Here is a 22,827-nt window from a genome sequence, read left to right on the forward strand (position 1 = left end):
AACTATTGTTCCTATTTTACAGATAAGAAAAGTGAGATTTACACTGTATACATGACTTATCCGAGATTTGAATACAATCCAAGTGTTCCAGGATGCCAAATCTAGTACATTTCACAACACCAAGAAGTCTCTTAGAACTAACACACCCTCTTCAGGCATCCCACATATTGAGGATGTCTAGGGCTAGATTATGATTGCTTCAAGCCAATGACAGTCCCATCCTAATTCATACTCATATACGTAGTGCTGCTTTTGCAAATGGTATAGGATATTCTGCATTCAGAAGTTGTTTCAAAAGAGGCATTAATTGACAAAATTAAAAACAAAACAAAACAGAAAACAAGAACAACAAACAGCCACTGGGGACCAGTCACAGGATCATAGAATCTAGAAGCTAGAAGATCATCTAGTCCACTTCCTTAACTTTTATTAATGAAGATACAAGCCATAGGTAAAGTAACTTGCTTAATGGCCCAGATTCTGTGAATGCAAGTCCCTCATACTACCCATTGCATAAGAAGTCAGTGAAACATTTGTCAGTCCATTTTATCCATTACATGCTTTATTTCCTTCAGAGGTACAAAATACACATTTCTTAACTAAACTCATATTGTTTGTTAAAGCCTAACAATCTCCCTGCCCTAGAAATACTCAGATTTCTAAGGCAGGTTGGAATTTGTGCTGATTGCATTCATTTTTTTACCCATGTTGCTCATGAGGAAAAGCAAGCTGGGAAAATATTTGTCTGGGGTGATAAGTATTTTCTACTTACAAGTTGTTCTAGTCTATCAAGAATGAGAAAGCTGCTGAAAGCTTTAACTCAAGATAAAGGTCTTTATGGCCCCCTCTGGTTTTCATCCAGATTCTACACTCTTTTGTTCAAACTGAGGAGAGCAAAAGCTGTGACAAAAAAAGAAAAGAATTTCAGTTATTTGGGACCCACCCCTCTTTCTGATCTCATAGTGAAGTAGAGAAAGTTATCCCATAGAGAACTATAACAAAGGAATTTGAGATAGAAGATTGCGATAATGAATGAATAAATTCATTCAAAAGACCAAGAGAAAGGTTATAAAGCTTTACTCCTTCCCATCCTGTCTTCCTTTCTTTTGTACTGCTCCTATAATGACCTCATCAATTTGCTCAAAGCATCATCAAGCAAACAGATGTCTATGAGATAGGGAGAAAAGAGAAAGGAGGAGATTGTGAGACAACATGCTATAGTAGAAAGAGGAATGGTTTTGGAGTCAAGACCTGGGTAGGAAACCTGTCTCTGCTACATAACTCTTTATAATAAGTATTGAGAGACAGATTCTCTCTGGGCCTCAGTTTCTTTTTAAAATGAGGGAGATTGAACTACTATTATTAATCATTAAGGAAGGAGATCAAGAAAAGCCTCTTATCCCCACTCTACTTTTCCCCCTTAATTTCTTCCTTCTAAACACCTCCATCTTGATTGGAAAGCTTTTACTGGCTCATTAGAGATTGCTAAATTTTCGGTATTAGTGTTTACACCTCGGAAATCAGCAATCATTATAAATAAGGCTTAATTTGTTTTCTTGATTGTCAGGTCTTAAGAAAATAATGAAAAATGTTAATAACGCAGATTAAACCTATAAGTGTGTCATGTTCGCTCTTTTTAAAAATTTTTTGGTGGGAATAGGGAGTGAGCTGTTAAACATTTATCAGCTTACCTCTGGCTGATACTGTCCTAAATTTAAAGAACAGGGCCAATAGGTACCTGCTATTCATCTATTAAACTCTACCTTGAAGACACAGGAACAAATTGCTTTCAATTTCAATTCAATTCTGCTTTCAGAATTCAAAAAAGATGCCTGAATTTATACTCCTGTTCACATGTACGTATATATAAGTACATTTCATATTATATAAATATTGTAATTGTTTAATTATTTTAGAAACATACAACTCTATGATCCCATTTAGGATTTTCTTGGCCAGGATACTGGAGTGGTTTGCTATTTCCTTCTTCAGCTTATTTTATAAATGAGGAAACTAAGGCAAATAGAGTTAAGTGACTTGCTAAGGATCACATAGCTAGTAAGTACCTGAGACCACATTTGAACTCATGAAGATGTGTCTTCCTAGTCTCAAGCCCAGTGCTTTATTCATTGTACTATCATATGTTTTATCACAATTATATATCATATATGATACTAAATATCATACTAGATATCCTCATATATTATTAATGCATATATTATATTTAAATATATTATTATATAATATGTGAATATTATTAAACTTATGGTTAAATCTCATATTTAATAAACTCTAGAAATTTCTAGCTCTAAATCTACAATCATATGAAATAATTCCCAGCTAACAGCAAGTTGCCAACAATTTAGAGGACTACTAAGTACTTAGCCCCCTCAACACTCACCCTTCATCTTTTCTGTATCATAGAACTAATTCTGATAATTCAGGGCTAAGGGATCTCTTTGGTGTTTACGCTGTTCTCCTCCCTGCCATCCCAACATTGAGTCTTCACTGGCAATTAAAACAAGAGAAAGTAATAGGCTCTTCATGGCCAATTTATCATAAGCTCCACATCTGCTTGTAACAAATATCAGAAATATATATATATTTCATACTTCAAAGTCAATTCTCTAGCCACTGTATCACTCTGACTCTCATTTTAGATTTTGTCAGATATTATTACAAACTAACTGGTCCCAACTATCATTGCCTTATGTCAAAAGGCCTTTGGAGAATTCCAAATTGATTTCTTAGAAGTGATCCCACTCTTCTGTCCAATTGGACAAGGGAAAGGGCAGTGCCCACGGATTCCTCAACACCACATTTCTACCCAGAAGCAAGGAACTAGTTCTCCTGTTAACCATATGCCTGGTGTTGCCTTAGAAATCCATTCCAAGTGGTAAGACTACTGTCTGTGGTGAGAAAAATGTAATTGGTGACTAATTAAGTAAAGAACCAGGGTGCCACAGTGGAGAGGGAATCAATTTGTAAATCAGCATAAGTCTAGGATTTAAATCCTGTCTCTGATATACTCTATGCAACCTTGGGCAAATAAGATGTCTTATCTCAGGCAACTCCCTAAATTGCAAAACTGGTGCCCATCTACATTGGAAAAGGAAGTTTCCATATTGGAACTTTCTCATATCATTGAAATGTTAAATTTATTATCCAAAATTTTTATTTTAAATTAGTGTTTATTTTTGAACCAACTGAGTCTTTGTAAGTGGAAAAACATTCTATTCTGAAGCCAACTTCATTAGAAAGCTGATTCTTCCATGCTGTTTGTTGCTGAATCTCTCTTATGGATAGTTTTAGTCCTCTGTATTGTCAACATTATATAGTGCTTTAAGGTCTGCAAAGTACTTTACAAATATTATCTCATTTGACACTGCAACTCTGGGAAGTAGGTGCTATTATCATTCACATTTTACAAATCAAAAAACTGATACTGACAGAAGTCAAGTGACTTGTTTAGATTCACATAGCTGGTAAGTATCTGAAGTCAAATTACTGAGATCTTTTGGATTCTAGTTCCAGGGCTCTATCCTGCCTGCCACCAGCTGCTTGGAAGAGGTTTCTGTAATGAAAATGATACTACAGTTAGCAATTAAGTACCTTGGTCAACCCCAAAATATTCCAATAAGAAAGGTGGTAAAGGTTTTGAGCCTTGGATTAGGAATCAGAAGACATATATTGGAGTCCCAGTTCTAACTTTAGTTGTGTGACTGTAGATATATCATTTAACTTCTCTGAATTCTAGTTTCCTCATTTACAAAACGAGATTAATACTATGTACATACCAATACATATCACAGGTTCACTATGGGGAAAGTACACTATATAGAAGAGCTGCTATTTAATCCATAATTTAATCCTGGGAGCTCTCTGTAAGTATAACTCTAGACCCTGAGTGACCTCCTTTGTGTAAGTGCTTTAGATTCTGTACTCATTGTTCTTTCGCTAAATTACATTGCCTCACCTTCCTGAGTAGCAGCTTCAACTAGATATTTTATTCTGGGATTGAAGAGCTGGTGAGAGCCACGCCCCAAAGAGATCATTCTCAGAGTTCAAGACAGATCTTCATGTGATTCTATAACTTAATTTGTTTGGTAATGGGGAGCCATTCAAAGTTTGCAGAAGGTAGTGATATGATGAGAACTAGCAGATTTGAATGATTATAATAATGTCAGTAGGATACAAGATAGATTGAAAGTGAGAGAAATAAGAATAGAAAACAGATTCACATTAAATGTTAGTAATATGCACAGAAAAGAAAAAATATTGCATATTGGATAATTCTAGACAAGGATATTGAAGTTCAAGATCCTAATCTCAACTGTACCATGCTCTAGTAGATACAATTAACAAAAGATACAATATCTTGCCCATAAGCTGGTTAAAATTTTTTCTGTGTCTTAGTTTGCCTATCTTAAAGATGAAGGAGTTTAAGCTTCAAAACCACCTCAAAATCTATTATTCTGTGTTTCTACATTGAGAATAATTTAGAACTCAAAAGAAGTGGCTCTAATTTTGAAATATCAGACACTACATTTCCTAGCAGAAAAAAAATATTTTTCAGCCTAAAGTAGGGATTTGGGTGTGGGAAGGACATCTTCCTGATGTCCCTCTAGGTATCCCACATAAACGATCACTCTCAAGTCAGATACTTTGGCTTTTGGCATAAGAAGAAGTTGTAAACACTCACGTAAATAAAATTTTCTGTATTACAGTAAGGGAAATATAGAATTTTCACATAAATAAAAGTATTTTAGATCATTGGGGAATAAAACATTTCTAGAACAGGGAAAAAGTTTAGAGGTCACTTCAACTAATAACCTTTCATTTTACAAATGAGAAAATTAAGCTTTAAAGAAGTTTAATTTACCCCTTTGAAATATGTGCCAAAATGAAATATTTATAAAGCAGTTAGCATAGTAATTGTAGATGATTAATAAATGCTTATGTAACCTGGCTAATAATAACAACAATAATAATAACTAACATTTTATGTAGTGCTTATTATGTGCCAGACTAAGGCTTTTACAGTTATCTTATTTGTTCCTCAAAACAATTCTGGGAAGAAGTGGTAGTAATATTTCCTTTTTTTCAGATGAGGAAACTAAGGTAAATATAGGATAAGTAACTTGCCCAAGGTCACATAGCTAGTAGTATCTGATGTAGAAGTTGAACTCAGGTCTTCCTAATTCCAGGCCCAACACTATCCACTGCACCATCACAGCGCCAAGTTTTAAGCATATCTATTTTGTCTAACATGAAGGCTGCTCTGTCCCCTACCAGTGAGTAGTATAACTTTATTTGATTGACTGCTTGCATTTTAAAATTGGTGATATCAAACTAGTCTCTCTTATCTTCCATCTTTACAGATATGCTCCTTGATGCTTCATCCTGCACCCAGCATGGGTGACAAGAACTGAATCAGTAAAACTGAGGAGTATCTTCCCCTTCCTCTGTCCTCCATCTTTTACTCAGATCCAAGAAATGGTCTTTGGTTCAGAAATTATATTTGTTTCTCATCCCTCTATTCCCCTTCCTTTTCCCTTTGCAAAAATATTTCACAAAATCAAGCAAAAATTAATCGATTTATTAAGGAAGGGCTTTGCTGGGTTAGATGCTATGCTAAGAACTGAGGTTAAAAAGAAGAGTTAAAACCTGGTCCATGATCTCAGAGATCATGCAAGCAACTATGTATCTACAAGATATATAAAGTATAAATGAGAAATAATCACAGAAGAAACTTTCTAGAAGGGGAGAAAAGCAATCAAGGAAGAGGAAAGACCTTTTTTCAGAATAAGGGACTACACTAAATCTTGAAGGCAACCAAGGAAACCAAGAGATGGAGAATAAGAACATTCCAGACAAAAGGACAACTCATGAACAGACAAACTCAAGAAATGGTATAACCTGTGTGGAACAATAGCAAAAAGGCCAGTGTTTGGGTTAGATTATAGAATATGTGAATACTTTCAAAATTTTATTGAGCAGTTCTGGAAATTATGGCAAATTAAGGGCTGTAGACTTCACCATGTCAGGTTTTTGTTTGTTTTTTGTTTTTGTTTTTTTAGGTTTTTTTTTATTTTTTTTATTTTTTGGCACTTTGAATTCCTTTTAGAAGCATCTTTCACTTTAAAGGCTTTCTTAACTTGCACTAATGAGATCTAAAAATCTCACATGTGACATGCTTCAAACAGCAAAATTCAGATTCTCACAGCTTGACAGCCTTGGGTGTTGTTTTTTTCCTCTGTCAACTCAGGTTTCAAAATAAATACATCTCGTGCTGATTAATGCCTCCACAACTTTATCCATATGTCAGTGGAATTTTGAAAGATGTAAAGCAATGATTAGTCTCATATCAAACAAACACTGTTGATTAAAAGCTTTAGATGAAAAAAATCAGGGTGGAAGGAGAAGCTGCTTTCAGTCCCTTTGAATAAAAGATTTTAACTTGACTGAGATGCTAATGAATTCAGTTCTTAAAACATTTATGCACTGCATAATTAGGCTTTAGGAAGGAAAATATTTGTAGGAACATAGTAAGAAGTTGGGAGGTGGGGGAAGGGAGAAAATTGCCACAGGCCTCTGAAATGTTTCTATAGAGCCATTCTATAGGGGACTTTTCCTCCAAATGATTTATCAATTGCCATCAACATTGATTTGAGAAATCTCAGCCTGATTATTGTTCTTTCATGGAATCACAGAATTTTGAGGTTCAAGAGATTACAAGTCTAGTCTCTTCATTTTATAAGTGAAGAAACTGAGTCTGAGAGAATGAAGGTGTTAAGTGCAGAGCTGGGGATGAAAGCCAAGCGCTTATATTCCATATGCAGAATTCCTTCTATTATATCACACTGTTTCTTGGGCTGCTCATCAGAAATAGAAAGTTTTTATGGTATGAGTTTCTTATCTCCAAGCTCTGTTTAATAAGAATAATGAAACCGGAAACTCACAAGTTTGCTCATCTCTATTTATTTTGTAGGACAATATTTGCTTTCACAATTCTCTCTAAATTTTTGTACACTCTCTACTATTTAAATCCTTCTTAAGTCAGAATTAACCATGGTTTTATTTCTGGCCCTAAATTCATGTTCCGTTGGATGGTTATAGCTTGAGGGTTAGGAATTTCCATCTTGACTTAACAGCTGCTTCCTTATCCACTATCCCCACTCACCCACCCATCTGCCAGAGATAAAGTCTCATTCCACATTTCTCAGCTGACAAATGAAAATTTAATTCTGAACATAGCTGACCAAAAAGGAAAAAAAAATTATCCATCATATCTATATGACTTTGAGCAAGTCACTTAACCCCACTAAGCCTCAGTTTGCTTATTTATAAAGTAAGGAAGTTGACCTCTAAGATCAAGGATAGATGATCCCTAAGATCACTTTCAATTCTAAATCTGTGATCCTAATATTCTCAATGGTCTTTAAATACCAAAATATAGGAAACTGATAAATAGCAGCCACAACTGTTAGGTTAAAATAAACTTTCATGCTTGAATTTGGAGTGAAAGGATCTGGGTTAACATTCTAAGCCATATCCATATGAACAGGACATATCTTACCCTAAAAAAGCAGTGTTTTTAATTTATTTTGTTTCTCTAACACTAATAATAATGCAATAGTAATAACTCACATTTCTATAGCATTTCCAGACTTACAAAACTCTTTTCTCACAAAATTCTTTTCTTACAACCCTAGTATAATAGATAATGCAAACAGTATAATCTCCATTTACTAATGTTAATAAACTGAAGTTCAGATAAATTAATTTGCTTACCTAAATTCACATAATATCTTCATATCAGAAAGGAAAACTTAAGAAAAATGGAATATTTACATCTAGAGTAATTAATAGTTTTAAAATAAAATGTAGACTTTTGTGGCTCTTAAAACTTCAAGAAATTTCTTTTCCTCCTATAATCCAATAGCAGCTTCATATGTCACACTAAAGTCCCTGCTTGAGACTCCCTTCTTCAGATTATACTAGATTATAATCTTTAAGATTTTATCTTTAAGATTATAATCAAGAACTCAAGATTTATCAAATGGAGGATATTTATTGAAATATCCTCTGTGAAAACAATATCCTTAGCACAATATGAAAATACAGTCTGCTCCTTCATTTCTTTGACTCAAAATTGCAAGTTCATTGGTTTAGAGAGCTCCAGACTGATGAAATTCTCTGTATCAATACAGATCAGCAATTGCTTTGCAATATAACATTTTAGAGTTCTGGGCCACTGAGAAATTAAATGACTTTTTGAAATTTCATATAACCAGCAAGTGTCAGAGAGAGTACGTCAGTCTAGGTCTTCTTGATTTTAAAGCCAGCTCTTTATCACACCAGGAGATAGTGTCTGCTCTTTAAAAATCTTAATTCTGTTTAACCAAATGTATTCTTTATCCCAACTCCCATTGACACTGATGAGCTGTGCCCCAATGTTTTATTAATTATCTTCAGAGATTGGATATCTTTCCAAATCTATTACCGGTGGGTTCTCCCAAATATCAACCGCCAATTATAGTTAATATATCCCTTATCTCATTGATACTGTCTAGTAGTTAGTGCCCCAAGAACATTTCCAAATGTAGTATAGCTAACAGATATTGTTTCAGGAAATAGTTTCTTGGCTGCCAGATCAAATTCACTGCCATGCTAGATCCTTCAGGTCTCTCTTTGGGGTTACATTGTATCACACTGTCTTCCAGTATCAGACTTCTAATGATTCTCCTGACCTCACAAACCTCACAAAGTTGCAGCCTAGTCTATTCTAGTCACAGTGTCTCTTCATCAAAGACAGGAAAGAATAGATACATTAAAGAAAGAAGCATCATTAAGATTATGTAGTCAGGCCTTTTGGTTGACCCAAATAAGAACAAAACAGCTAACACTTGCTTTCCCTACCATCCAGAGGTTTACAGTAGACTTTGCCTTCTCATAGCTAGACAGGAAAAAGAATAAGTGCATTTTGACTAGCATGAGCGTTTTAAATCCACATCTAGTTCTGGCTTAGAAGCCAATCAAAAGACCATTTGTTGCCCATATTTTTGGACTGGAATAGTCGTAGAAGACCTAAAGATGCTCTGAACTGGAGTGCCATGCCTGTCCATTCCATATCAAAAGACATTTCCAAAGTCAGGCTCACTAAATGCATATGCTTTCTGGATTGATTCCACTTTGATCCATTACTCCATTATACAAACATTTCTGAAGTGCATTCTATGTGCAGATTTGTGATCTAGTTTAAGAAAAACACATGCTTAGGCAAGAACTTGAACTATGACAAAAACTTTTAAATAGCAACATGACAAGCACTCTCTAATTCCTTTCTTGGAATACTTTTAGTACTTTGTACCATTCCTGTTTTCTTAGCATAATCTAACTTGAAGTGCCCAATAAACAAATACAAGCAAGCATGTCAATCACTGCTGCCCTCAAGGAGCTTACATTTTAATAAGAGAAGACAATCTACACGAGAATGGTGATTAAGAAGAGATGTTTTAGACAGAGAAGTCAAAGAAAATAGAAATTGGAATAATAGAGCAATTGATTGATATGTCTTTACAAATAACAATATTGATTTAATTGCGCTCTCTCCTCTCTCTCTCTCTCTCTTTCTCTTTCTTTCTTTCTCTCTCTCTCTCTCTCTCTCTCTCTCTCACACACACACACACACACACACACACACACACACACACATATGCACACAACTAATAAGTGTCTGAGAGTAGGTTTCAATTCAGATCCTCCTGGCTCCAGGAGCCAGGTGCTCTGTCTATTGCACTGTGAAGGCGCCCCAATTGCTATTCTCAGAGCTAAGGTTAGAAAGGAAGTTGGAGGCAGTGGCAGTGAAATACATGCACACAATACAATGATATTTCATTATGTTTCTGTACCACCATTTATTTAGTCATTCCCCAATCAATGGACACTTTCTATTTTATAGTTCATTATCAAAACAAAAAGCGTTAATATAAATATTTTTTTATACATGGAATCCAGTGATCAAAATGGGGTCATTGAAGGCCACATGCCCAATAGTAGAATCTCAAAACAGAGATAGATTGCTAGTCTATTACTAATGTGGGGATTCCAAGATAGCACAAATTGTGTGCTTGGCACATAGTAGACATTTAATTAATGCTTATTGGTTCATCATTGATTAATTAATTGATTGATTAATTAATATATTGATCTTGCAGAAAAATTGCACTCCCTTTTACACTTGAAATAAAGATTTTTAAATATAGTAATCTTATTTTTCTTCTACTATACTAGTTGATTGTTTTGGAAGCCTTCTCCTCTGCCTTCTGCAGAGGTTGACTGACCTGATTTACTTCATCTGTTATAGCTTTATCTTTGTTTATCTATACTCCACCAAAAGAGAATAATTTTTCTACCAGGACAGAAAGTCAAATCCAAGGACTGGAATGTACAACAAAGCCAGGTGAGAGAACAAATTGATTGCTCAATCTACTCTGACTCCAGTTAGGGCATTTAAAGCACTATCTAGTCACCAAGAAGAGAGAGTGGGTCTAGGGCAACTTTCTCTGGACCAAACTATCTACCAGTACAATGCTTCCCAAAAGCAGGGGCTGTCTGACCAGAAAGTGTGACCACTGCAGCACCCTAAGGGTATGAACTCAACAGAGCTAGATGAGAGTATGCATGGGGCAAGACAGAAGTCTCTCCAGTCCAGTATTCTTCCTTTTATACAAATTTATCTCCTATCCCTTTTCAATCTTTAAGGGATATTATCTATTAGAAATTAAGAGATTTAAGTAATATCATCTTCTTTTAGTTTAACTTCTTCCTTAAGATCCAGACTTTCATTCCCCAATGACAAACATGGGTTGAATCCACCATGTGCAATAATATAAGATGGTAGACACCAGAGATATAAAGACCAAAATAAGAAATAGTTCTTGTTTTCAAGATAATGGTATATGTAAATAGATAAATAAATATGTTACTATATGTAAGTAAATATAAGATAGATACTAAATCTGTTCTCAACTCACATAGTCAACATCATTGTGATCTCTTACCTAGACTATCATAAATCTTTTAATTAGTCTCCCTGGCTCAAATGTTTCCCCACTCCAATCATTCCAATTCATACTTCACTCTGCTGCCAAAATGATTTTCCTAAGCGTAGATCTGAATTTGTCAAGGTGACATTTCCTGCTTGTCCCCTGCCCAGCCCCACCCCTTCACCACACACACTCAACAAGCTTTAATGTCTCCCTATTACTTTCAAGGTGAAATATGACACCAAAGTTGTCAATTCTGCATGACTGGTAAAATAATGATGTCTTCAACAATAACAAGAAAAGTCAGAATAGGATTGGGTTTAAGGGGAAAGATAAGGAGTTCTGACTTTAACATGTTAAATTCCATGGAACAGACAATTAAAAATATTCCAAAAGCAGTTGATTGTATGAAAGTGGAACTCAAGAGAAAGATTAGAATTGGATATATAGATCTGGGAATCATCTGTATAGGTATACTGGTAAAATATATGAGAGCTAACAAAGTTACCATATGGAAAAAGTCCAAGGGAAGAGAGTGATCGACAGTGCCAAAGGTTACAGAGAGATCAAGAAGGATTAGATTTGTGCAAAAGTCATTAGATTCTGTCAAATTTAATTCTTAAGAGATTACTGGTAATTTTGGAGAGAGAAATTTCAGCTGAATAAGGTCAGAAGGTAGATAGTGGAAAAGAGTAAGAAAAGAGGATGTGAAGGCACTTAGGAAAGCTGGCTTTTTCAAGGAGTCTATCTCAGAAGGCAAGGAAAGATACCCTGTAGATAATGGAGACAGATCAAGTAAGGATTTTTTTTTTTTTAAAGAATAGGGGAGACATCAGTGTATTAGGCAACAGGGAAGGAGCCAGTAGGTAGAATACATATAAGCCAAGTCACCTCTAATGTCTTATTAGAAGAGTGGGCAAGTGTCCCTATAGTCCCTGATTGAGGAGGAGCCCCATTTGGTAATGGAAGTAGGGGTCAGATTATTTGTTTGATAGGGAAATATTTTACAGCTAACAATAAACATTTACTGAGTGTTGAATCACTGCAATCAACACTCTCCAGTTCACCTCTGGAAAAGTGAAGCAATCAGTGTGATTTACAATCCATGACCTCAAAGAATTTATGATGGGAGTGGGATCATGGTTGACCTTCAAGCAATTCCAACTGCAACTCTAATTCTTATCTGTTCTTTACAATCCAGCTGGGCCCTGGTTTCTAGGCCAAGGGTCTGTCTGACCAGAAAGAGTGTGACCACTGTAGCACCCTAGGGGTATGGACTCAACAGAGCTAGATGAGAGTATGCATGAGGCAAGACAGAAGTCTCTCCAGTTCAGTATTCTTCCTTTTATACAAATTTATCTCCTATCCCTTTTCAATCTTTAAGGGATGTTATCTATTAGAAATTAAGAGATTTAAGTAATATCATCTTCTTTTAGTTTAACTTCTTCCTTAAAATCCAGACTTTCATTCCCCAATTTCTGCTGGATATCTCCACCTAGTTATCCCATCAGAACTTTAAAGGCTACCATATTCAAAATGGAGCTTCTGATTTTCCTCTTTCAAACAGGTTTCTCTTCCTGGCCTTTCTCTGTCTTTCAGTAATATTGCCACCTTCCAGCCACTCAGGCTTAAACTCTTTCATCTTTACTTCATCCTTATCTACTCCCCCTTCATACATGTAATCATTTGCTAGTCTTATTATTTGATAGAATGTAAGCTCCTTAAGGTCAGGGACTACTTCACTTTTGTGTTTGCTATACAATGTACTATTCTTTCACCAAGACCTGACATAGAAACAAGACATACAATATCAAATCCTAACATTTCCACAGATTTCTATAGATGGTAGATTTTGTTACATATGACTGTGTTACATATGATTGGCATATCCCCTCTTGTATCCAGAATTTTATACCAAAGTAATACTTACATTTCTTATAAATGAATGGATGGATGAATAAATGAATGAATGAAAATATTCAGCATTTAGTATGTGCCAAGCACTGGAAGGATTCAATACAAAAGCACAAAGAGTCTTTGCCCTCAAAGAGATTATAATTTTATGAGAAAATAGCATATATAAGAAATTAGTGACTAAGAGAGGCATTTTGGTCTGGCATTTTACTGGGGTAGTGTTTTTTTTTTCCAAAACAATTCAGGTTGAGTGACTTTCTCAGGATCACACAGCTAGTGTTAAGTGTCTGAGGCCAAAGTCCTCCTAACTCCACAGCTGGTGCTCTATCCACTATGCCAGGTAGCTGCCCTGAGGGCAGTGATTTTATAGAGAAGACTTCTCCCTTGTTCCCCACCAAGAGTAGAAAGGCTTCAGGGAGACATAATTACTTTATCTCAGTATTTAGATACTTTTGGCAAAAGTAACATATATACATATGTATGCATACATATATGCATATGGACAGTTAGGTTGCATAGTGGATGGAATGTTCCCCAATCCAGTACTCAAGTACTCAAGTCTAAAATCAAGAAAACACATTTTCTGGTTTAAATTTGGCCTCAGACACTAGCTGTATGACCTTGGACAAGTCACTTAATCCTGTTTGCCTCAATTTCTTCATCTGCAAAATGATCTGGAAAAGGAAATTGTAAACCTCCCCAGTATCTTTGCCAAAAAAAAAAAAAAAACCCAAATGAGATCATGAAGAGTCAGATGCAACTGAAATACCATCATATATGTGTGTATACATACACACACATATCTACATACATATACATATTATATATGTGTATATATATACATGTACATATACATTCATACAAATCTGATTGCTATTTACAAAATGTCAAGAAATTACAAGAACTTTCAGAAGAAAGTTTTCAGAACTTTCAGAAAAAGTAAAAAATTACTTTTCAGAACATTGAGTTAAACCCTTGTGGAAGATTTCCAGCAGAATACAGAAAAAGTTCACATAAGATGAAAAATATGAATACGTTATGGGGTACACTACTGGAAGGAAGACCTTCCCCTAAGAGCTCACCAATCCATGGAAGTATCAAAATATATAACTCCTGGCTTTGCTAAGTGTGACAAGCAACAGGTCAGAAAAAGATAGTCATGGAATCATAGATTTAAGAGCTGGGAGAAACCTCAAAGGACACCTAGTCCCATGCCCTTTTACAGATGAGGAAACTGAGGCATAAAGAGCCTAAGTGCCTTGCCCAGGGCTGCATAGTTAAAAACCATCAGAAATGGAATCTGATTTCAAGATGATCCTATGATTCCAGATCTAGTGCCCTTTTCATTGCATGGCTCTGCCATCACCAAGCTCAGCACACTGATGAGTTTGCTCAGTACAAAATCAGGTAGAGAAATAAAGGATTGTGACAGAAAAGAGAAAATCAAGAGGTACGTGTTAGCTATATTCACTTCTAAAGAAACAATGTGATTTGCCCAAGATTCCAAAATAAGTGGCTGATCTAGAATTCTAGCTAGATCCTCTGGTTTCAAATCTGGTGTGTGGACACTATGACCAAGCAAAAACAACAATGTCCACACACCTCGCAGAAACTTTACACAATACTGGATTAGTAGTTAACAGTCCTAGCAGAATCAGTATGAGGATATTACCAGAAGACATAAATTATTGAATTGACCCTCAAGTGGAGTCATATCTGATGGTGACCACAGGATTATCTCAGTACCTTTTTAGAGTTAATGCTCAAGAACAACAAGGTGCTCAGCTAGTTCTATGGCCACCATCAGATATGACTCCACTTGAGGATCAATTCAATAAACATTTATTAAGCACCTACTATGTGCCAGGCATAGTGTTAAGTATTGAGGATACAAATAAGAAGGGAAAAAAAGAAAGAAAAAAAAGTCTCAAGATGCTTATACCCAGATGTGGTTTTGGAGTTTGTCTCTGTTTCTGTTGCCAGTTAGAATCCTCAGTTATGGAGCAACTATAAGTGGAAAAATGGGATCTACCATTTCCCTTTTAGGTAGTGCCCAGAGGTTAATGCTATATCTCTTTTAATGAAACTAAAATTTTATATACAACAAACTAGGGTAAAATCTTTAGCCGATTTTTTCCATAGAAGTAGAATTTTTCTATCCTCAGAGCCTTAGTTAGCTAAGTTGGATCTGAAGAAAGTAAATCTATGATCTAAATTACACTTTCTTGTGAACCTTAATTTTATTTGTATTCTAAGATAAACCCTCTTGCTTACCAGGGGAAGTGTTTTAATCTCAATCTTCTAGGATATGAAAATCCTGATAATATCTTTTTAATGCCCTAATGGGAATGCTATGTCATAAAACCCCACTGAGAATGGGAATTTGGAGAGGAGGGAATGGAGAGTTTCCAGCAAAGAAATCCTATAGAATTCTGTAATTATTCTGGTCTCCAACATCCTTTGGGTTTTTCCTATATAGATGAATCAAAGAAAGCTCAAAAAACTAAATCCCAGAGAGCATGGCCATTTCTTTCTCCTACCTTTATTATATATACAAGATAAGCAACAAGATGCCCTGCAAGCAGATTTAATATTAGTAAGGAAACATTTTCTAATAATCATAGCTCTCCCAGAGTTGAATGGATTGTCTTGGGAAGCAGTGACTTTTCTATCAATGATATTCTTCAAGTACAACTGGATGACTTTGTGATATTATAGATGGGATTCTTTGCCATGAATAAGTTTAATTTCCTGCCTTCTAAGGTCCTTTCCAAGTCTGACACTCTAAAATTCTATAACTTTCTGATATTTATTTACTAAACTTTACCTTTTAGTTCTATATCATCCTGACATGCTCCCAATAATTATCACTGCTTCTCTTTCTCTATAGATCAGGAGTTCAAATTAATTAAATTCATAAATTTTCCATCCTAAATGTCTCAGTGATTTGATTTCACATTTGTTCAATAAGAAAATCAATAATTTAACATTAATTACATGAGTGAGGTTGAGAATGTGGCACTCAAGATCTCTACAATGTAATCAGAATATTTACCCCTCTTAAGCTTTGACACTCCTTTTCATAGCTATGGTTTCATATGACCAAATTGAACTACTCACTCCTTAATTTTATCCTGCCTTTCCAGCTTTCTTGTCTTTAAACATGTTGTCCCTTCTGCCCAGAATAGATCTACCCCACTTCATAACTCATCCTGTTGACATTATTCTCTTCCTTTAAGGCCCAGAGGGGGTGCTACCTGCTATGAAATGACTCTTCCTTCATTGAATGTTCCAAGTCATTCTGTTTAGCCTTTCCCATAATATAATATATTTGTGTATAAATAGATGATGATGTATTTTCTATTGTACTATAATTGTACATCTACCTCATGTCCTCTGACAAACTATAATCTCAGAGTCAAAAATTATATTATTCTTCCTCTTTGCATTTTCTATGCCTGCTAGAATAAATTGAAAATTTTGGAAGTTCAAATCTGTGATTTCTTTGGTCTTAGGAGTTCCAGGTGAGGAATTCTCTATCCCAATGCAAATTAGTCATCTGCTCTACAATTTAAGGTCATAGAGTATCTTGAAAGGAGTAGACACTCAATAAATATTTTCTGAATATAATTTAGATATTTTTATTTAAAATCATTGTTTAGTCATTTTCAACCATGTCCAACTCTTCATGATTCCATTTGGGGTTTTGGGGGGCAAAAATATTGAAATGGTTTGCCATTTCCTTCTCCAGTTCATTTTATAAACAAGGAAACTGAGGCAAACAGGATTAAATGATTTGCCCAGGGTCACAAGGCTGGAAAATGTTTGAGGACAGATTTAAATTCAGATCTTTCTCTAAGCCTAGTGCTCTATCCATTGTGCCACTTAGCTGCCTAAAATCATCAAAGATGATTTGATTTAATGTATCCTCCCTTCTAGAACCTAGTGGTTGTCATTGCTAAAACAAAAACAAAAACTTTGCTGATTGGGAAAGGAAATAAAAGCTAGAACAAGTAGTGAAAATTCAATCTTTTAATTTTTAACGTATTGATAGATTTTATTTTAAAATAAGAGAGTTCCTAAGATATATCTCCTCTTCTATTCAAAGCCTCCTATTTGTCATATTCCCTGAAAATCAATTAATTGATTATCAATAGAAAACAGGTATATATCTTTTAGCTTTGATAATACTGTAATACCTACAAAATTGATAATACAGTATTGACCTATTTAGCTAACATTTGCTGTTCTTCATTATTTACTTTATTTTTGTAGTAAAACTCAGCTATAACCATGTTCTTTCTGTATTCTTGGGGAGAAGGGGTATGATTATCTTGAACTCAGGCTGAGTCCCCACTGAATGTGTCATGATATTGCTATGTATATTAGAAACACACAAATGCAATAATGGGAAAAAACTGTTTAAAACATGAAACAACAATAACAAGGGAGTAAATCAAATAAAAAAAATCTCAGCACTCATTTTCTTTTTTTTCAGATTATTATTATTATAGTTTTTTATTGACAAAACATATGCATGAGTAATTTTTCAACATTGATCCTTGCAAACACTTCTGCTCCAACTTTTCCCCTCCTTCCCTCCACCCCCTACCCAAGATGTCAAGCAGTCCCATACATGTTAAACATGTTAAAGTATATGTTAAATACAATATATGTATACATATTTATACAGTTATCTTGTTGCACAAGAAAAATCAGATTTAGAAAGAAGTCAAAAACAACCTGGGAAAAAAACAAAAATGCAAGCACAGAACAAGAGAGAGAATACAAATGTTATGTTGTAGTCCACACTCATTTCCCAGTGTTCTTTCGCTCAGCACTCATTTTCAAAAGAATGTGAACTCTATTATACTTCCAGAGGATTTATAAACTAAATCCTTTTTAATCCTTTTAATTTCCAAGCATAACAAGAGGGCATGATCACTTTGCACTGACAAGCCATAGAGTGGATATTTGACTCCTTCTTTAAGTTTTTCCTTTAGACCACTACAGAAAAATAGCTAACAGCTCTTACTTCAGCTCTGCAATCATTCTTATTTTCCAGACACAATCTGGGATATAAATCATAAAACGTTGCATAATACAGCTCTACTCTTGCCCTTCCCATTTATACCAAATATCTATACAGCAGTTCTGGCCAGTGCCTTTTAAACTTCCCACACATTAGCTCTTCCATATCTAGAATCATCACCTAGTGGTATCACCATGCAATGTACCCATATACAACCTTCTAGGACATATCAAGCTGGAGAATTTCCCCCAGTGAGCAATCTATAGAATGGAAACCTCAGACATATGTTCTATATTTTTATACTTATAGATTAATAGCTTGACATGTTTCTTTGGTTTTGAACTCTTTCTTTTACTGTACATTACTTGATAGAAGTTTAACCATATTTCTCTGAATTCTTCTTATTCATCATTCACTATTACATAATATTACATTCTACTCATACACTTTAATTTGTCCAATCATTCTCCAATAGGTACTTTTTTTGGTAAATACACTCTTTATTTCTAGTTCACTAGTAAATTGTCCCTCGAAATTTTCTTTTCCAGTATGATTAGTTATCACTATAATGAAACTACTTCCAAGATATGAAAGTAAATTATATATAAGCATGCTTTTAAAAGTAAAATAAATGTGCTTTACAAATATGAGGGGAGAATGTTGATGTGAGCAGTTTCAAAAGTTATATTCACTATGAGGATTCTACTAAAGAACTTATTTACAGAAACAACCAACCAGCTCAAAATCAATTCAACCAGCATTTATTAAGCATCTACTATAGTCAAGGAATCATGTTAAGTTAAATTTGTATACAAAGGAAAAATAGAAAGTAAGTTCCTGCCTTCTAGAATCTACATTCCTTTTTTTTTTTTAATTTTTATTTAATAATTACTTTATATTGACAGAATCCATGCCAGGGTAATTTTTTTTTTTTTACAACATTATCCTTTGCACTCGTTTCTGTTCCAATTTTTTTCCCCTCCCTCCCTCCACCCCCTCCCCTAGATGGCAAGCAGTCCTTTATATGTTGGATATGTTGCAGTATATCCTAGATACAATATGTGTTTGCAGAACCGAACAGTTCTCTTGTTGCATAGGGAGAATTGGATTCAGAAGGTATAAATAACCTGGGAAGAAAAACAAAAATGCAGATAGTTCACGTTCGTTTCCTAGTGTTCTTTCTTTGGGTGTAGCTGCTTTTGTCCGTCATTTATCAATTGAAACTCAGTTAGGTCTCTTTGTCAAAGAAATCCACTTCCATCAAAATATGTCCTCATACAATATCGTTGTCGAAGTGTATAATGATCTCCTGGTTCTGCTCATTTCACTTAGCATCAGTTCATGTTAGTCTCGCCAGTCCTCTCTGTATAGAATCTACATTCCACCAAGAATCCCAGCATGCTTTGTTTGTTGGAAGGTTGGGATCTAGAATTCCAAATATAATAAGATTTTAAAACCACAGACACAAAAGTCTTGACCTTCCTGGAGGCTTTTATTTTTCTTTTTTAGAACAATGATTTCATCATTATGGTAACTCCCAAAGTAAAAACTCCTCCCAACAATGGATCTCATTAACTTGTCTATAACTAATAGTCTTAGCAATTTTCCTGGAGACTTTAGAAGGTAGAGTAATTTGTACAGTCATTCAGCTAGTGTGTTATCAGAGGCAGAGCTTGAGTCTAGTTGTTCATATCTCTAAAGAAAGATTTTTCTAAATATCCTCCATCTTTTTTCCCCTGGCAGTGGTAAAAAAGAAATGGGACTCATGATGAAAACATACTATCCACTTCCAACTAGAGAGATGATAACTTCAGAGGGTAGATTGAAGATTTTTTTTAACTTGATTAACGTGAGGATTTGTTTTGCTTTATTCCATATGTTTGCAAACAAGGATTTTGTTTTTCTTGCTTTCTCATGATTGGGGGCACAAGGGAGAAGCAAAATGAGGAAAGAAAGTAAGCTTTCATTAATAAAAAAAAAATGTAAATTTTTTTAAAAGGAAGAAAAGATTTTAAAAATCCTAAAATTATGGATTACCTGCACTCTTGTGGACTTGGCATGAAACTCAATTTGAAGACTATTATTTTCCTCCTTTCAATGATTTTACACAGATTTAACTAAAAATACCCAAGGAACAATTTATTCCACTGAAATGACCAGGTCTCCTGCAGTTCTTAAGTACTTGAAGACCTTTAAAAAAAGTTTTTTTTTTTTTTTTTTTTAAAGAAAGAAAAGAATATATTTGTGAGTGAATATATCTACTGTGAGGAGCATTTATCCTTAATGATTTTTTTTTCCCATTGAAAATTTATAGAGCCCATGAGCCTCCATTACAGTCTTCTATATTGTCTTATCATGACATAGAATTGACCCTGATTTTTTAAAGGTTATTTTAGATGAGTTCAAGTTTCAGGAAGCCCTCCCAAACTTGTGGCCTAACATTCTCTGAAAGTCAGCCTAGCTTAGATCAAAGTGGCTCATACCTAAAAGACTAATTGCCAAATGATGGATATTTTGGCCACAACTTGTGAAATCGTGATGAGGTGAAGAAGGTATGCAATCAATACTGTAGAGAAAGTATACATATAGATGAAATCATAGGTCTTTTGAAGCATTGACATGGAAAGACTTATCATATTAGGCAAGCATTTGCCATCACATATTCATACTAATACATTGATGATCCCTGATTCATTACCATGTAGGTAAATTTTAAGTTACATGATTATTTATGTGATTAGTTCTGGCAGTTTTTCTTTCTTAATTATGTTGTCCCTTAAGACCTTCCTTGAACTAGTAAGACTTCTAGTATCTGAATCTTCCTGTTGTAAGAACTCCGTTAGCTAAAATTGATGATTATCTTTCTATAACTTAGTAGATAGACTTTGAGATTTGCTGTGGTCAGAGAATTCCTCTCCCTGAACATTAGTATGCCTCTCAATATAGCTGAGCTTTTCCTCAGCAAATAGATATATAGGCCATTATTGGGCCCATTCTCAAAAATTTACCAGCTTCTTAGAACCTGACAGAATTTTTCCTTAGCATAGCCTTGGAGATCCTGGGATTATTATTATTATTATTATTATTATTATTATTATTATTATTATTATTATTATTATTATTTTGCTGAGGCAAATGGAATAAGTGACTTGCCCAGAGTCACACTTCCTAGCTGTGGATAGGGGATAGAACTGACATTCTATCCACTGGGCCACATAGATACTAAAATATTGTTCTCCCCACTTTGCAGGGGAAAAAACTAAAGTTTAGGGAGGTTAAATATTTTGTCCGTGGTGATATAGCTGTTAAGAATCAAAAACATAACCTGAATCCAGATCTCTCTCGATTTCAAGTACAAGGCTCTTACTGCTTCACCCAGCCATCTCTCAGAGATTCAAGAATCACAAACAAAATTTAAAGCAAGACTGGCTTAGATACCAATTCGTCCACTCCACTCAGCATCAGTGGTTTTTTAAGCATTGGTTATATAGTAGGTTCTGGGCCCTATACTGATAGCTGATCAAATGCCACTTAGAATATAAACAGTCTTTCCACAGTCAAACTGAAGTAAAATTCCAGAAATTCCAGAAAGTAGAATTCCAGAAAATATACAGAACACTGGGCCCAGCACTGGGAGCAATTAAGTATGATCCCTCCCTCATAGAACTTATAGTCTTACAAAGGGTGAAATGATACTTGTATAAATAGCTATAAAACAAAGTAGATGATAAATTTATAGGAAGGCCACATCACTCAAAATCTGAGAAAGGATGCTCTCCAACTAAAGGGATCAAAGAAAACATGAAAGAAATGATATTTGAGTTAGATCTTAACAAATGGGCAAAATTGCAACAGTTGGGGATCTAGGTGAGAGGAGAGAAGATAAGCATTTTTTAAATACCCACTATATGCCAGGTACTGTTAAGTGCCTTACTAATATTATCTCATTCGCCACCACCACTAGGCTGAAATTAAAAAAAAAAAAAAAAAAAAGGCAAATATAGAAAATAATATGATGGGACAGCTAGGTGGGGCAGTGGATAGAGCACTCCACTCTGGAGCACCAGCCCTGAAGTCAGGAGGACTTGAGTTCAAATCTGATCTCAGACACTTAACACTTTCTGACTGTATAACCCTGGGTAAGTCACTTAACCCCAGTTGCCTCAGCAAAATAAATAAATAAACATACATACATGCACAAATGGAGAAATAAATAAAGATAATATGAGTTTGGGCTTGGATAATATGAATATAAAATTTAGAAGTAATTATTTTCTTTCTCCCCAAATTCTCTTTACTATGACTAGTAACTCTTAGCCTCAATTAAAACAAGCCTCTTAATGAAGTATATAGTATAAATAAATGTAGATATATTTATCTAAGTATAAAGTACAAGTAAACATTATAAAAATTTTAAATACATATAAATGACCTGAGGGAAGAATATGAATAGTTTTGTTTTTTTTTTTTAATTACTTGGTTTTTAGACATGAAGAACGGTCCTCTGTTTTATTTATTTTATATCCCCACAAGTAAAATTTCAAGTTATTAGTCCAACAATGACTGACCAGTAAGACCGACCTCAGCCCCTAATAAATATAGCAGCCTATTACTTCATACTCACTTTCCTTTCTTTCTTATCTATACCATCCTTTTAAGTACACTATCTAGGATAAGAACATAAAATATACCCTAAAGTTAACATGTACATAGTTTTTTTTTTTCCTCTACCCCTTCCAGGCAGCAAAGATCCCTGTGAAAACCAAGCTAAAAATGGAAAAAAGAAATGAGGGATTTGGGACAATAAATTTCTTAGTGCTGCCACCTGCA

Source organism: Antechinus flavipes, chromosome 1, assembly GCF_016432865.1.
Source record: "Antechinus flavipes isolate AdamAnt ecotype Samford, QLD, Australia chromosome 1, AdamAnt_v2, whole genome shotgun sequence".
Taxonomy (NCBI): domain Eukaryota; kingdom Metazoa; phylum Chordata; class Mammalia; order Dasyuromorphia; family Dasyuridae; genus Antechinus; species Antechinus flavipes.